The sequence below is a fragment of the Siphateles boraxobius genome, unplaced genomic scaffold, assembly GCF_051911475.1.
Source record: "Siphateles boraxobius isolate OS27281-9 unplaced genomic scaffold, OSU_SipBor_1 9, whole genome shotgun sequence".
NCBI classification, from domain to species: Eukaryota; Metazoa; Chordata; class Actinopteri; order Cypriniformes; family Leuciscidae; genus Siphateles; species Siphateles boraxobius.
Window position 1 is genome coordinate 13,042,494 of NW_027509219.1, and position 16,298 is coordinate 13,058,791.

General features: G+C 39.7%; 1 protein-coding gene across 1 annotated transcript in view; it reads right to left on the minus strand.

Moving 5' to 3' along the window:
- The window catches only part of lrrc75ba (leucine rich repeat containing 75Ba), a 59,009-nt gene that overhangs the window by 4,739 nt on the left and 37,972 nt on the right, over positions 1 to 16,298 (minus strand). The gene's annotated exons all lie outside the window — the stretch shown is intronic.

Here is a 16,298-nt window from a genome sequence, read left to right on the forward strand (position 1 = left end):
AAACGAATGTTTTTCAGCATATTTGCCTGTATGGATTGCATTAAGATTATGTCTTACCCAACAATTCATTACAAATGTAGCAATTAGAGTACTTTGTACATTTCAATATTCTAGGGAATAAAAGTGTAAATCATTTAAATACAATATGTAAGCCTGGCTTCTTTATATGAGGATATGGTAAATCTCTCTAATTGCTGGGACTTTGCAACAAAGACCCAATAAATAAAATGTGTTAATTTAGGCAAGTGACAGTATTTAGATGACAGAGAGTTCTCAGAGACTGAAATTGAACCCTGCTATAACATTTAGTGTTCTCAAACTTGTTATTATTATTTCCGTAGTCGTAGGCAAGTAATTTCACTGTTTAGTACAACAGTTTGTTAAGTAGCTTTTGGGAACAACACTGCATAATAAAGCAAAATAAACATAAAAAAAACTGAGTACACAGTTAGTTATTGCTATCGTGAGAAGCACCTGTTTGCACTGGCATGTATGTGCATTTCATTTCTACTGCATCAATGTACTGATAAACATCTATTCAATGAAAATTATCCTTTGAAATTCTTTGTTCAACGACTTAGTCATTTATACAATTTATGTGCACATGTCCTCTAGCTTCAGTAGCTGGCATCGAGAGCCTTTGCAGAAATCAGATAAGAGCTTTAAAAGCTTTCTTGCATGTATTGCCTGTTACAAGTCTTTGACTTGGCCAATCCAAACCGCTTGTTTCTTCTCTTTGAGTCAATTGCTGAGCATTTAGGCTAGTTGCAAGGTCCAAAGTCATTCAAAGACTTCTCATGTACTCTCTGATGTGCTTTCATAGTACTGTAGGCTTTATGATTGAAGACAGAAATGCAGCCCATAATGCTTCTACTGTACTGCTCTTTGATATGAGGTTATTTGGCAAAGCTATAACTATCTGGCACACTTCAGTCATGCAAATACATTTATTTTGTGAAGCTTCTTCCTTTGAGGACTTGGGTAGAGACAAGTTGTGCAGTGATTTTTTTTTAATCTTCTCAAGTACTTTAACATAGATTTGCTTGCAAATTAATTAAATTGCAAAAATGTTATGTGATTGTCTTTATTTTGACTCTAATTAAAAGGACGACAGCCAAAGTTGTACTGGGGAAACTATAAGTCAATAAGAGGAGATAAAACCTCCTAAAGTATTATTTTCTTCTCAAATAATTTCTGAAGTAAAGTTCACTATTGGTCTGCCAAACTGTGGATTCCTGCTGCTGATGAAAGTTGCTGTTATGATGTTGCAGGCATCAGTGCCTTTCTACTCACCCACAATAAATCTTATTTTCACTCTCAATGTACAGTTGCTAAGAAATTCATATTTAGTTCAAAGTCTAACATTCAACTGAACTGTACGTTTTGGATTTGAGATTTAGACTAGTCAACACTTGCTCTTTTGATTGAAAAAAAAAAACATGATTATTTTAGAAATATAACAGAAATTATAAAAAAAGAGATGCAAATGTTTATTAGAAGGTGTAATTCAATGTCAACATACTTTCTCCTTTCCCAGTCTTTGCAAACTAAAATATATGCCATTCCTTTGTGAAAAAGATGTGCACTTAATTGTATTTGTTATATATTTGTAAATTAAAAAAAAAATACAACTTGCCAATAATATAATATTAATGAAATGGAATGCCACTTAAGTGTACTTGAGGAGAGTACAATTTTAAGATGTTTCTTTACACATTTAAATACACCTTTAAAAAGTCTTTAGTCACTTTGTAATAATGTCAAATGAAAAGTTTTACTTTAAAAGTGAATTTTAAATCATTATGTTTAAATAATTATTGTTTTAAAGATCTTATTTTGATGTGTTGACTATCATCCTAAAGCACATGTACAAGTACTTGATTTTAATTTTAACTAGTGTTATTTGACATTACATTTCAAGTTAATATGTACTCAATTTCAAATTCATCATTACAAATGTGAAATTCCAAATATACAAACAAGTTTCAATAGAAATGGCATCAAAGTATATTTTAGATTTCTATAAAAATTTGTCAGTGGATTTTAACTGTACACTTTAACCACATTTCAAAGACAATAGAATTATTATATAAAATGACATATGAAGATGTATATCCTACTTAAGTGGGTCAAATAACTCTCAAGTTTAGATAATTGCAATATAATACATCTAGCAATTATATGTCTGAAAACATTACATTCATTTCACAATTAAGTATAATCTTTTAAAGTGTATTTTTCCATAATAAGTACTATTAAAGGCATGTATGTAGGTTTAATACAATGTCTGTGGTGCTATTAAAACTGATCTGATAGTATGAGGATCTAGACTAGCCTGCTAACCAATGGTGTGAGTCTGAGATGTGGCTATGTCTTTGGTTGACCAATAGCAGACAGGGTGCAGGAAACCTGTTTTAAAACATTATTTTTGCAATTACATTTGGTGCCAGTTATGGCTCTAAAATTGTACACCACTTTTAAAACCAAGTGAAATCTATCTGCAGACACGTAAGAAAATTAAACACATAATCTTTAAAAAATAAAGTAAATGTAAGGGGAAAAAAATAGTCTTTGCCAGTCTGTGTGCTTCATTTTGACCTAGTTCCATTAACGGGATCAACAAAATACAAACACAGACATACATCTGCTTGAAAATCACTCAGCTCCTCAGATGTACATGATACATTTTTCATGATTTGGGCCACACAGTTACAATGCACAGTTTGAAATGGAAATATGGCGAGTCTTGCAATATACACTGCCACACAAACCACAGGACAGAGATCAAAAGAATATTCATTTGCCAAGGAAACACACACACCCACACTGAGATGCAAATGAATTATTACAATCCTCTCAGAAGGGTGATATCTCTTCATGAAAAAATCCTACTGACAGTCTTCCTCTATTTTCCCATTACTGGTAGCAGGTGGTATCACTCTACTGTGTTTGCGCCCAAATTCAATTTCTTTTCCAAATATAACTTCAGGTCCAAACCCCCTGGGGTTTATGCTGTATACGAATGTCCAAAGGCTATATTTTGACAAACAGTGGTTCTTTTAAGCTTGCTGCCTCATTTCTGCTAAGTCACAAGCCAATCTGCTTTGCCTTTAAACAGTGACATTTGAGGGATCTCTGTGATTAAATAGCAATAGGTTGGCCCATGAAAAGACTGCATGCTTTGATGAAATGCTGAAGAAGTTCTTTGAAGATGCGTTAGGAATCAATACAGATAAGGGAGGTGCTTTTAAGAGAAAATAAGGTTAGTCTGACCTGCCAAACAAAAAAGACAAGGACAAATTGGTTATTAAAAACAAATATTTTTTTAGATTTTGCCAGTTTAAGCATGGTAAAAAGGTCAAATTAATAATAATTGTATCTATTTTAACAGTAAAACATTTAAACAACCTTAAGACAGGATTTACTTGAGGAACATAAATGCATATTTTGGTTACACTTTATTTTGATGGTCCACTTTACACATTCTACCAACTTGTCAACTGCACGTCAACTAACTCTCATTAGACTAATAGTAGACTGTTAGGTTAGGGTTTGGGTGGAATAAGTTGACATGTAGTTGCAAAGTCACTTATAGTCAGTAGAATGTCTGTTGTGGAGAATCAAAATAAAGTGTTATTAGATATTAGACAGTTAATAAAACTCTAAGGAATGGTAGTTAACAAGTAGTTGCAAAGTTACTTATAGTTAGAGAACTGTCTAAAGTGGACTGTCGAAATAAAGTGTTACCGTATTTTTCTTGATTTTATAGGGGTCCTCAGATGCCCATTTTCAACAAGTTGGTATGATTCTTTAGGGTCTTCATGTAAAGTTTGTAACATACTTTGGTTAAAATTCCTCAATGGTTGTGTAAAACAACACCCTTTTTACCTCTTTTAATGAGTAACTACTCACCCGAGTATGTGTGTCACATGTCGACACAAATGTCTGAGGGCGGAAATATGCTAATACGGGACAGTCCGTCAGTGGTCGTGGGCGGAGCATGAGCAATATGATATCATATTGCTCAGGAAATCCAATCGGCTTGATTATTAAGAGTGTTTAGACTTTTTGAGGATTAAAAAAAATTAGTGAATGGATTTTTTTTCATTGTACGGTGGTTACGTCCACACACATTTATTTACAAACACCATATAAAAGTGAATTTTGCATCCGATGACCCCTTTAAGCATAATCTCACTAAATTGTTACATTATATCTTGATATATTCATATAATTTTTTTTATATTAATTGTAGTTATATCGATCGATCGCAGTTTTTAATTGAGTGACATAATGTATGTATGTTGTGACTTCCAGGTTTTGAAACATAAACTGAGACGCAAATGTGCCTTTTTTCCAGTGCAGGATGGGTAAAAGAATAATATAATTAATTTGAATGTGTTATTTATTGGTTTATTTTTCTCGCGACTGGGTGCCAGTTTGAATTACAGTCACTTCGGGCTCACTTCGCGTTCCTTGGCAACCAGCGTCTATGAGTGACATTCATTTTCCTTACTGTCAGCTTTCGTACAATCAAAGAGACCAAGCATTCTGCACTCCGACAGCGTCAATGTGTGTTCCCTTCGCAGTACATTTCCAGTCTATGGAAGTATTTGAGTTTCTAAACATGTAGAAGACAAAATTTTGGCAACGCAGAGCTGAAAAGATTTCCTCCTTAGCACTTCATTTTCTCCCTCTAGCCATCCCTGACGTGTCTGATTCAAGCCTCACTCCATTTTGTTTTTGCAGAGTCATCAATGATGCAAAATATCTCAATTATTAATTCTGGCCCAAAGGTACATAGTGTCTCTTCACACATGCACAAATTGGATTATTTAATACATCAAACTGACTGCCCCACTAACTATATCAAAATTACAGAAGAAAAAGGAAAAATATTTCCATATTTCCTTTGATGTTTTATTATTCTGACATCTGTGGCAATGAGAATTTACTAGGGGAAAGTAAATAATCTTTTCTGCTTTACTGGCATATTACACAATCAGTAATCAACGCGCTCTTCTCATTCTCACATTCTAAATTGCTTCATTTAAGGAAGGAAATCGTGTCAAGGCAATCTGTTTTGTTCACAAATGGTTGAAAAGAGGCAAACAGCATAACACAGTATCTAATAATAATAATAATAATAATAATAGTATAATAAATAGTAATAAAATGTATTCTTGCATTACTGCAGAATCCTACCTAAATATGAATTTCGCATTCAGCGATCTGTTTAAATGAACAAAGGAATAAGGGAAGCCGTGTCTAATATGCTCATCAGAGGCACGAGAAACCAACTAACTGCGTCAAAGCAGCAGATTTGACATCTTTAACACCTGTATGACTTTATGCTAAGGCACATGTATGGAGTCAAGCTCTACTTTCTCAGATACAGCCTAATCTGACAGACTTTTTCTCTAAAAACTATTCTGCTTTGACAGTGAAAAGACCAGTTGCATGGCAGTCGAGCATGAAAAGAAAATAGCATTAAGACCTTATGATCATTAGAAGTACAGTGGGTAGTTGTAACCAAACATGACTCTTTACATTCCCATGAAATTCTGTGGTAAAAGAGCACATTTAAATCTAAAGTAAAAAATCTTTAGGTCAGCATAAAAAGGGGAGCGTCTTTCATAAATTCCAAAGATCTGCATCTCGAAATGTTCTATATATATATAAAAAGAGTCCTTTTGGGACAAAAAACATACAAAACGCCCCCAACCCCCTCCCCCCCCCACCAAACTTGCTTTATGAATGTGTTTACATTTAATATGTTATATTTGTAAGTGGTTTAAAATAATAAATTACATAATGTTTACTTACTAAACTTGAAAGTGTAAATAGCCCACCTTGTTGGCAGAGGCCATTTACGCCAACTCCGCCCACCAGTGTCTGATTGAGCCAAACAAAGTTATAAAAGAAATCTCTGTGATAAGTAAGGCATGGAGAGTAAGGCTGGTGGCGTTGGCTTTAGAGTTTGAATCCGCCTTTTTACAAACTCTTTCTTCTCCCCTTTCCCATCATATTTCATTCTTTTTAATAAAAATGAAGAAAATATTTGAAAAGTGAAATAAAGTGTCTAACGGGTATTTAATAGTGTGAATGTAGTGTTTAATGTGTAAAAGTAGGAGAAGACTTTAGAGACAGGGAAAAGTAATGTCCCAATAAGGCAGCATCCATTTATGATTTTATCAAATATAATAACATACACGGAATATGTTATTATTGCATACTGTTTTATAATGTACTACAATACACTGGGGTACAAATAGCCACTCTTTGCACTAAGTATAAATATAACAACAAGAGCAAATACAATACTGCTATTTCCACTTAGTGCATCTGCCAATAAATTTCTTTTGCATAGGAGACTTTTTTCAAAAGCATTAAAACAATTTACCAACCCCAAACATTTGAACGGTACTAGTGTGTTATAGGCATAATTTACATTGAGGTCCTCAAAACTTTTTTGCATGATAGATTTTGTCCCCCACGGATTTACCCACTGAGCAATGTGACGTCGGTGCACTGAAGGGGTTGTTTTGTAACGCCAGGCGACGTCTTTATTCGACGTCTACTGCACGTCTAATGTTGACGTCCGTAGGACCAAATGTGGTCGTTTGTGGACGTCTTTTCAACATTTAATTTAGACTAATTTTGGACGTCATTTCTATACAACTTCTATAACTGTATTCCCATGTTTCAAAAGGGTGGAGGACATGTTTTCTGTATCATGTATTTACGTTTATGCATTTGGCAGACGCTTTTATCCACAGTGACTTACAATGCATTACACATTTACATTCCAATCAGTTCCTGCTTTCCCTGGGAATCGAACCCATGATCTTGGCATTGCAAGCACCAACAATATGCGTCTCCAGTTATCACATGCTGCTGAGACGGTCAAATGGAGTTTTTGGAAAATTATCTTAAATAATTATAAATAATCTGTATTCATATGTATTAATCATGTTGATAACAGCAATGTTGATATTTGTAAATAAATAAATATGACATATTAATCATGTAAATTTCCTGCACCTGTAATAGACGTCCAAATGAGGTCCAAAAAAATTACCCAGTTCAAAGGTCAAATGTTGAACATCAACCTGATGTCCAAGTTGGGTCATGGTTGGACGTCCAAATATTGGACCTAGTTTGGACGTCGAATAGATGTCCAGAATTGATCATGGACCGACGGACCCAATATAGACATGATCTGCATGTCTATCCAACGTCCAGTGTTTAGTGGGTATAGTCAAGCGACTGACACAGATGAATCGATACACTAACAGATAACTTTCTCATCATATTAAAGGTCTCCCTGTTGTGTGTGGGTGTGAGTGTTTGTGTGTGTGTGTGTGTGTGTGTGTGTGTGTGTGTGTGTGTGTGTGTGTGTGTGTGTGTGTGTGTGTGTGTGTGTGTGCGTGGCCTAGTAAACCCTACATTATGGGAACAAAAGGTCCCCACAAAAATGACAATATCCGAAATCCTTGTCCTTGTGCGGACGTTTTTGGTCTCCATGGGGAAAACAGCTTAGAAATCATACTAAGTGATGTTTTTTTTAAACGTAAAAAAGCAGAAAGTCTGTGATTGGGTAGGTTTAGGGTTGGTGTAAGGGGATAGATTATACGGTTTTTAAAGTGTAAAAATCCTCATGGTTATGGAAAGTACATGAAAACACAACGTGTGTTTGTCTGACTATGCTGACTGTCTACAAATGGGACATATCAAAAGTCTTCCACCACAAAGCAAAAATGATTTTGAGAGTGATAACTTAGTAAAACCTGTACACAAGCAGAAAAGCTGGTTTTCAGGGGCCTGCTCTTCATCCCTGAATGGGTCTGAAAGGCTTTGAGAGGTGAGAGATGATACTAAGGATATACTGAAAGCTAAAAACCAACCAAGCAGAATGAGTGATGGAGAAAAGGAAGACAAGTGCTGCAAAGACATGCCTCCCACCGCTGTTGGCATGGCAATGGCTGTTTTCTACCTGAGTTGATGCTTTCACACCTTTGATCAGTGTGAGATTCAGACTTACACCCGCCTCCAGGAGCAGATGCTGGTCTGTCTTTATATGAAGGCCTGCCAATAACACTAACATTATAGCCTTAACTGAGCACAGGTATACAACACACAGAAGTGTAAACACTACCAATTACATGCCACTTGAGAACTGAAACACCAATCGCTGACATTAAAATCACAAACACGGGTTTGAAACAACATGAGGGTGAGTAAATGATGACAGTGTTGTCATTTGTTTGTGTAAAGTAATCTTTAAAATCTCTGGGATCTCTAATTTACTGTAGAGAAATAAACCCTAGTAATCGTACATGTGTCTCCAAGAGTTCAATTTTCAACAGTGTCACAAACTGGTTATTTTTGCCAATAGCCAATTCACAATCAAAACCAGACATTGCAACAGGAACTCAAACATTGCTTATCAAATTATTCCAAAACCAGATTATTGAGACCATGCAATCCACATTAAGTTTACAGCTTGAAAGTTGTATGCAGGGAAATTTCTAAGTTCACCTATAGGGAAACAATCATTATATATTAGGAGTTATATTTTGCTTGGCGACAGTGCAAATACTTTTTTTAGCCCTGCTGCATAAACTGACAATCCCTGGCAAATGGTTACATCAATAAATGAACACACAATCAGTAAGCTGCAATCTGTTATTATGCTAGTCCCTAATTATTAATCAGGCAGGACCACTGGGTGAATGTCATGTCACATAATTAATATTCATAAGCTCTCTATTTCTCTTGTTTCGTGGTTTCTATGCCTTGTTGATTATGGAAACATTCTAGTTTTGTTGGTTCACTCTCTTAGGCATACATTTACATATATTTGTCGTCTTTTCCTCTGAAAACTGAGCTTTTTGAAGACTCACTCCCAAGTCTTGAAGATTTGAAAACGTTGTTTTCGAGTTGTAGTTTGGAATGTGAAAATGGAGGTATTTGAAAACAATGATGCATGTATAGTCACACATACTGTACCAATAGTTATTTAAGTTTATACCGGTATCTGAATGATAAGTGCTATTCACCTTCACAGTGTTGCAAAAGATACATGTTACTTTGTATAATCTTTATATTACATTCCTGCAAAGGTCACAGAAAATTTTCTCACAATTGTCCTGAATGGCGTCACCTGGCAGAACCCTCCACGTCTCCTGTCCAAGGCCTGTAAGACTAGGCAGCCCTGGCTGCTAAAGCTTACAGTGCCACAGGACAGGTCACCTCCAACCTGCATGCAGTGGCCATCCTGCAACTCCATCAGGCCAAAGCACAAAGAACTGCACGAGGGTAGTTCTGAGCCGGGGTTGATCCAGGAACTGCACACGGTGACTGACTTTGCCCTCTGGGCAAAGGAAGTCAGAGCGCGGGCCCTCGACCAGACGTTGTCCACCTTGGTGGTCCAGGAACCTGAACCTCTGGCTGAACCTTACAGAAATGCAGGATGCCGACAAAGTCCGCTTTCACGGCGACCCCAACTCGCAAGGTGGCCACTTCACTGACACTGTCGAGGGCTTTTCCCAGCAGTTCTCAACAGTCCAAAAGCAGACTGAGGCCATTAAAGGGATACTCCACTTTTTTTGGAAATAGGCTCATTTTACAACTCCCCCAGAGTTAAAGTGTTGAGTTTTACCGTTTTTGAATCCATTCAGCTGATCTCCGGTTCTGGCGGTACCACTTTTAGCATAGCTTAGCATACATCATTGAAGTGGACAAGACCATTAGCATTTCTCAAAAAAAAATGACCAAAGAGTTTAGATATTTTTCCTATTTAAAACTTGACTCTTTTGTAGTTACATCGTGCACTAAGACCGACGGAAAATGTAAAGTTGCGATTTTCTAGGCTGATATGGCTGGGAACTATACTCTCATTCCTGGGTAATAATCAAGAAACTTTACTGCCGTACCATGAGTGCAGCTGGCGTAATGATATGACGCAGCACCTGAAAAAAAGGCTACCTTCCGTCAACATAACCAACGTGACAACCTGCTTGCGCAGGGAGTGTTCCTTGTAGTATATGTCCTCTGAATCATCTGTCACAAATGTCTCCATGCTACAAGGAACGCTCCCTGCGCAAGTCACCATTCACACAATTGAAACCCCAATGAAAGTCTGATGATGCCTCTACAAAACGGAGCACACTAATGCAGATCCATCAAAAGTGAACAGACACATATAAATCTGTCAATTCTAATATAACCAAGCCTCTTTCTCATTTTGTTCTTCATTTATATGGAAATGGAGCTCGATTACAGTGATATGGCATCTAATAGGACCAGCATGCATTCATAAAATAAAAAATAGTGGATGAACAAGCACACATATGACGTAACCTACATAATAACTCAACAAATTGACATGAAAACATGTTTTAATAACATATGCAGTTTTGCTTCTCAAGTAAATGCATCTGTTTTTTTCATCTTTAGGTATTGTACTGTAAAAAAAAGAGAAACAATACTGATTGAGAAATTATTTTTTGAGGTTCTCTGTGTCGTTTTGTCTAGTCCTTTGCTCTAAGGCCATACACTCTTTCTTCATTTCTCTCTCTATCTCTCACACTCTTTTGAAGAGCATGTTCCTCTGTCTGTACCTGGTTTCTGTAGTGTAAAGCAGCAAGGACCTGCAGACTCTCTGTTTGTCAGATTGACTTATATGAACACAAAGCTCTAGGGAGACTATAACAGATCCTCCAAAGCAGAGCCCCCCCAACACACACACACACTGCAGAGCAATCCTGTCTGAATCTCTCATCACACAGAAGGTGGGCACCACTGCCAATACAGCCAAATTAGATGAACACACAACACCAAAATGACCATGGTACTATCATGTTTTTTGACGTGTATGACCACAATAGCATGTTTTATGAACATGTACAATGGTATTCTTTGAAGTAGTTTGGAGTACCATGTAAATAATATTGCAGATACATATAGTACAGTTTTTAAAACCACTAGGACACAATTCTCCTTAGTTAGGTAACTTTTTCAAAACTCTTCGCACAGTGAGCACAGTGACAAAGTGAGTTAGTTGGGTGAAATCTTTGCTAGGGAATATAACTATGACAGCGTTAATATTGAGAATCGCTTACCTCAAGTGAGGTGCAGTCCCTTCGCCTATGCCCCAATCCAGTGCCTATTCTGGATCTTAGAATAGACCTACTTCAGCGCTTAGCTAGGGTGATCTGAGGATTACCATGAGGGCTTCCATGCCAAGGCAACCCTGTGGCTCCTTCACGCCTCACAAACGCAAAAGGAGCGTGCTGGTCCTTCGAATGGATGACCAGTCGAGTCCTTTGGAGCTCCACCTGACGACCAGATGTCGGTTGCAGCATCGGAGGGGGAGCTACAGTCCTCTGGAGATGAGGATTTGGCTGCGTAACCCCCTTCGGGGAGTGTAGCGTTGCCCGAGTCCGATCCAAAATGGAGGGCTATAATTTCCTGGGCCGCCGAGAAGGTCAGTTTTTTGTGGAAATCCTCCACCACGTCCCGAACCATCTCAGTTGGATGATTGGTTTCTTGGGGCGGGCCGTGCTGGCTCTCAGCGCGCTGCCCCGGTGCCATACTTCCCGGAGGTGCAGTAAATTCCTTTACTGCATGCGTGCAACCCTCTCCTCTGGTGGCTTTGAGATAAGACAATGGGCCAGTAATGACCCCAAAGTCATCTGTGATCTCCCTCCTAATGCTAGGTTCTTCCCTTGATCCCATGGAATCTACTCTAGGCCTCCACTGGAATTGCCATACCGACACCCTGAAATACAAGCCCAGAGCCATTGAAGCTACTACTCCAACCATGTGTCACATCTACAGAGTTCTTGCAAGCCAGTACGATCCTCTTGGCTACATCCTCCCCTACACAACAAGAGCCAAGATCATTGTCCAGCACCTGTGGGCAAAGGCAATAGAATGGGATGACCCAAACCTTCCCCACAACATTCTAGAAGCCTGGCTTTCCTGGGAAGGAGAACTCCCTAATCTCTCCTCAATAGTACTGCCCCGTTGTCTTATCCATAGGACAGTAGACACCGCCTCAGCCATCCAAGACCTGCACATCTTCTATGATGCGTCTGAGCAGTCTTATGGCGCAGTCGCCTACATGCGCACTGAAGATGGTCAACAGGTGAATGTGTCCTTTCTAATGGCGAGGTCCCGTGTTACGCCCAAAAAACAACTATCTATCCCTCGTCTTGAACTGTGCACAGTCCTCATTGGAGCTCAACTTTTCAACCTTCTCCAAACAGTGCTCACTCTTAACATCAGACAGGCTACTTTATGGAGTGACTCTACCACCGTCCTCTATTGGCTTCTCTCAGAATCATGCCGCTATAAGGTCTTTGTTGGAACCAGGGTTGCCGAAATCCAGGAACTCACCAAAAGCCAGGAATGGCGCTATGTGGATTCCCAGAACAACACAGCTAACGATCTGACTAGAGGGAAGCAGCTGTCTGATTTAAGTAAGCCTTGCAGGTGGAACCAAGGACCTGCCTCCTCCTGCAACCCCCTGACCTGTGGCCAACTAACCCCATAATAGATCAGGCCGAAGATCCTGTAGAGCTAAGTAAGCCCAGTTTCTGTGGTGCCGTATATCTTGGCCAAAATCCCTCCATCTCTGACCCTACCCAGTTCACCACCTTTCAGGATCTCCTTGACTCTACCGCTGCCTCCCATCATGGGGTTACAGAGCCTCCTGCAACACCATCGGCAGCAACCTACCTTGATGCAGAGATTGCCATCCTAAGACAGACCCAGCTGGATTCCTTTGGAAATGATCTGGCATGCCTTCAGACCCACAAATCCCTTCCATATTCCAGTCGTCTTCTCTCCCTTGCTCCGGAACTAGATCCAGTTTCAGGTCTCATTCGAGTAGGCGCAAGGTTACGACAAAGCAGTGACCTGCCCCCTGATGCCATACATCCAGTTGTCCTCGACCCTGGAACTAAGGCGCTTTATAGCTTGCAGAGGCAAACCTTTTGAGCTGCTTTCTGATAGAGGTACAAACTTCATCGGAGGCAACAGAGAGCTACAGGAAGTCTACCGATCCCTCAAGGCAGTCCTGGCCAAATAGAGGATCTCATTCAAGTTCAACCCCCTGCACGCACCCCACTTCGGCGGGACGTGGGAGCGTGAAATACGTTCCATCAAGATTGCCCTGCAGACCACTCTAGGTGCCCAAACTATCACTGAAGAGGTGCTACGCACAGTGATGATTGAAATCGAAGGTATCCTCAATTCAAAGCCCATAGGTTATGTCTCTTCTGACGTTGCAGATCCTGATCCGGTGACTCCTAACCTGTTGCTCATGGGGCGGCATCACTCTTCCCTTGCCTTGGTAACGTATCCTGACTCTGAGCTGTGCAGCCACCGTCAGTGGTGTCATAGTCAGATTCTTTCCGATCATTTTTGGGCCCACTTCATCAGAAATGATCTTCCTTTTCTCCAGTCTAGACAGAAGTGGCACACTGATAATCCTAACCTCCAACTAAATACTGTTGTTCTCATTCTTGACCCTTAGCTCCCCCGGTCCCTCTGGCCAGTGGGTAAAGTGATTTCCCTTCATCCCGGCAAGGACGGGCGTTGTAGGGTTGCAGATGTCCAGGTGGGGGACAAACAGTACACAAGACCCGTTGCCCGCCTCATCCCACTTCCTGCCCTACCTGAACCCCAATGACCTCCCACTCTAGCAAATTTGCAAGGCAAATTTGGGGGCGGCTGTTTGGAAGTTTTCCCCTCTGTCCTGCAGTTGCCTAGCCCCATTTTTCTTTGCCACTCAGTTCCCCATGCAGTTCACCACACCTTCAACTAATTAGCTTAAATCAGCCACAGACTTTATTACACAGCACCTGTACACACAGCCCTCTCTCTTTGTTCATGCCACATGGAGGAATCTTTGTGTGTTGCTGGAAATGCCGTGTCTCATGCCTTGTGTGCGTTATTGAACTATGTAAGTGTCATACGTTTCTCCTTTGATATGTTAAGTTAATTATGAGAAATGTGCACAAACCTTGCATTCCTTTCAGTCTGTCTGTTTAAATGTACTGTTAGATTGAACAGTTTATATTGCTCATGTGACTCACTGTGGTATTTGTAACAATATGTGCATTTGAGTATTTATAGGCATTATCAGTTCATTAAGTATGGGGCAGAGGGAATTTATGTATTGACTTTGTTTGTAGGCTACCTAGCTAATTTCCTGCATTCTAAGTTCTTGTACAAATGTTTGATTGTCGTTCAAATGGATTGTGGCCTTGTTTTGTGGCATCATGTAGCTAACTGTATCCCATATCTTTTCCCTCCTAGAAACCACACACACACACACACACACACCTAATAAAGAAAGTAATCTGTGTAATTTAAGTGACTGGAAAGGATTGTTCTTACCGACACTTCCACTGGTCTCAAGCCAGCCACCTACACATCCCTCTCATACCCTTTTCACTTGTGTAACTTGTGTTAGGCTGGGTTCTAAATGTTGTGATCCCTACGGCGATCCCATATGTGTATTCTTCCACGACCAGCTCCCTGCGGTGAGCCCGGGTCTTCCCTTGGCAAAGTCCGCTCTGCCATCACTGCCCGGTGTAGTCTCCCCGTTCTCAGGCTGGAGCCACCCCAGTGACATTCAATATGCCATATGCCCCTTACCGGCCAGTCCATTTGTGTATTCTCCACGTTACCTGCCTTCGGGCAGGATGTGGCTTCCGCAACGTCCCTCTCCCCTGGAAAGGCACGCTTTCCCAGTGTTATCCAAGAGTTCCACTGTGTGGGGTATAACGGTACAACAGGTTGAACTCCCTCTACGCAGGCCCCAGTCAGTTGGGGGTCTGAGAGTCTTGTGTAGGGCGCTGGATGTGTCAGCAACCATGACGTATTCCATAGGGATTCCAATTACGTCGTCACGGGATTCCGGGAACGTCTCCGTTACAAATGTATCCCTCATTCCCTGAAGGAGGGAACGGGAAACGTTACATCCCGTCGCCATGGTTGCTGACCATCGCTGCACGGCCGTCACGATCTCGCTCCTCAGTGAAAACAAAGGTCCGTGCGCCAGCTTTCTGTTTATACGATTCACGTACGCCAATGTTCATTGGCTCGTTCTGTAGACAGTCGAAGATGATAGGGCTCCCTGAAGTGATCCCAATTACGTTGTCATATCGACGTAACATCTCACGTTCCCTCCTTCACGGAACAAGGGTTACATTTGTAACCGAGATGTTTTTGTGACTCAAGTTAATTTATCTTGTTTTGAGGACTTTTAGATATTTCATAATTTATTAATAATATCTTATTTTATATATGTCTACATATTTTACTGGACAACAAAATGAATAAAGTAAAATATTTTTGTCACTGAGCCATTTGATAGCATCACTGAACCACTGGAACTGCCACATTATCTTTTTTATAAGGGATATGACCTTGTTTCAAAATGACCAGTACAGTGACAGTTGCTTATGTTTAGGAACCCTGTATAACACATGAGACTATATTAGTGTGAAAATGTCTCTCTCTCTCTCTCTCTCTCTCTCTCTCTCTCTCTCTCTCTCTCTCTCTCTCTCTCTCTCTCTCTCTCTCTCTCTCTCTCTCTTTTAGAGCCTAAAGGTAATGGAGCAGGGCAGCATGTTTAATTCAGTATGTGGAAAAACTGCATTGAGCAGAGGCAATGGATTGAGGGTGCAAGTAATGGCCATGTGGGTAGTACACGTACATTTATTCACTTTTCAACAAGCACACATTTCCAAAATAAATTCTGCAACCATTGACTGGTGCTTGTACAACACACTGCAAACTGGTTGCTCTAATTAATTTAATTAATCAGGTGAAGTGAACAGATTTATGTTGGATAACTAAGGTTCGGGAGTATTACAGTCAGGAGTGCGTTACAAAGGGCATTTGTGGCTCTCTCTTCAGACAGCACTTCCCAGATCCAGCAGCGGTGCTGTTAAAAACACTACCAATCAATAGCCAAAATGAAGGGGGGCGTGGGGGGCTGATATTAATAGGCCAGTGGTGGCAGATCAAACAAGCTGCAATTTGTTACACTCATCTATAATCACACTGTTTTAAACTACCAAATAACTTATGGAACAGATCTGTAGTTTATGCAAATTTCAGAAGATTTCCAAGGTCTTAATAGGGAAGGAAATGGAAAATTGATGTGGACCAGTGTTATCTAAAACTAATAAACTATCAAAATCATTTTATTATAAATAAGTTAAATAAGTTAATTTAAATTTAAAGTTAGTGTAGAAATAAATAAGAATTGTTAC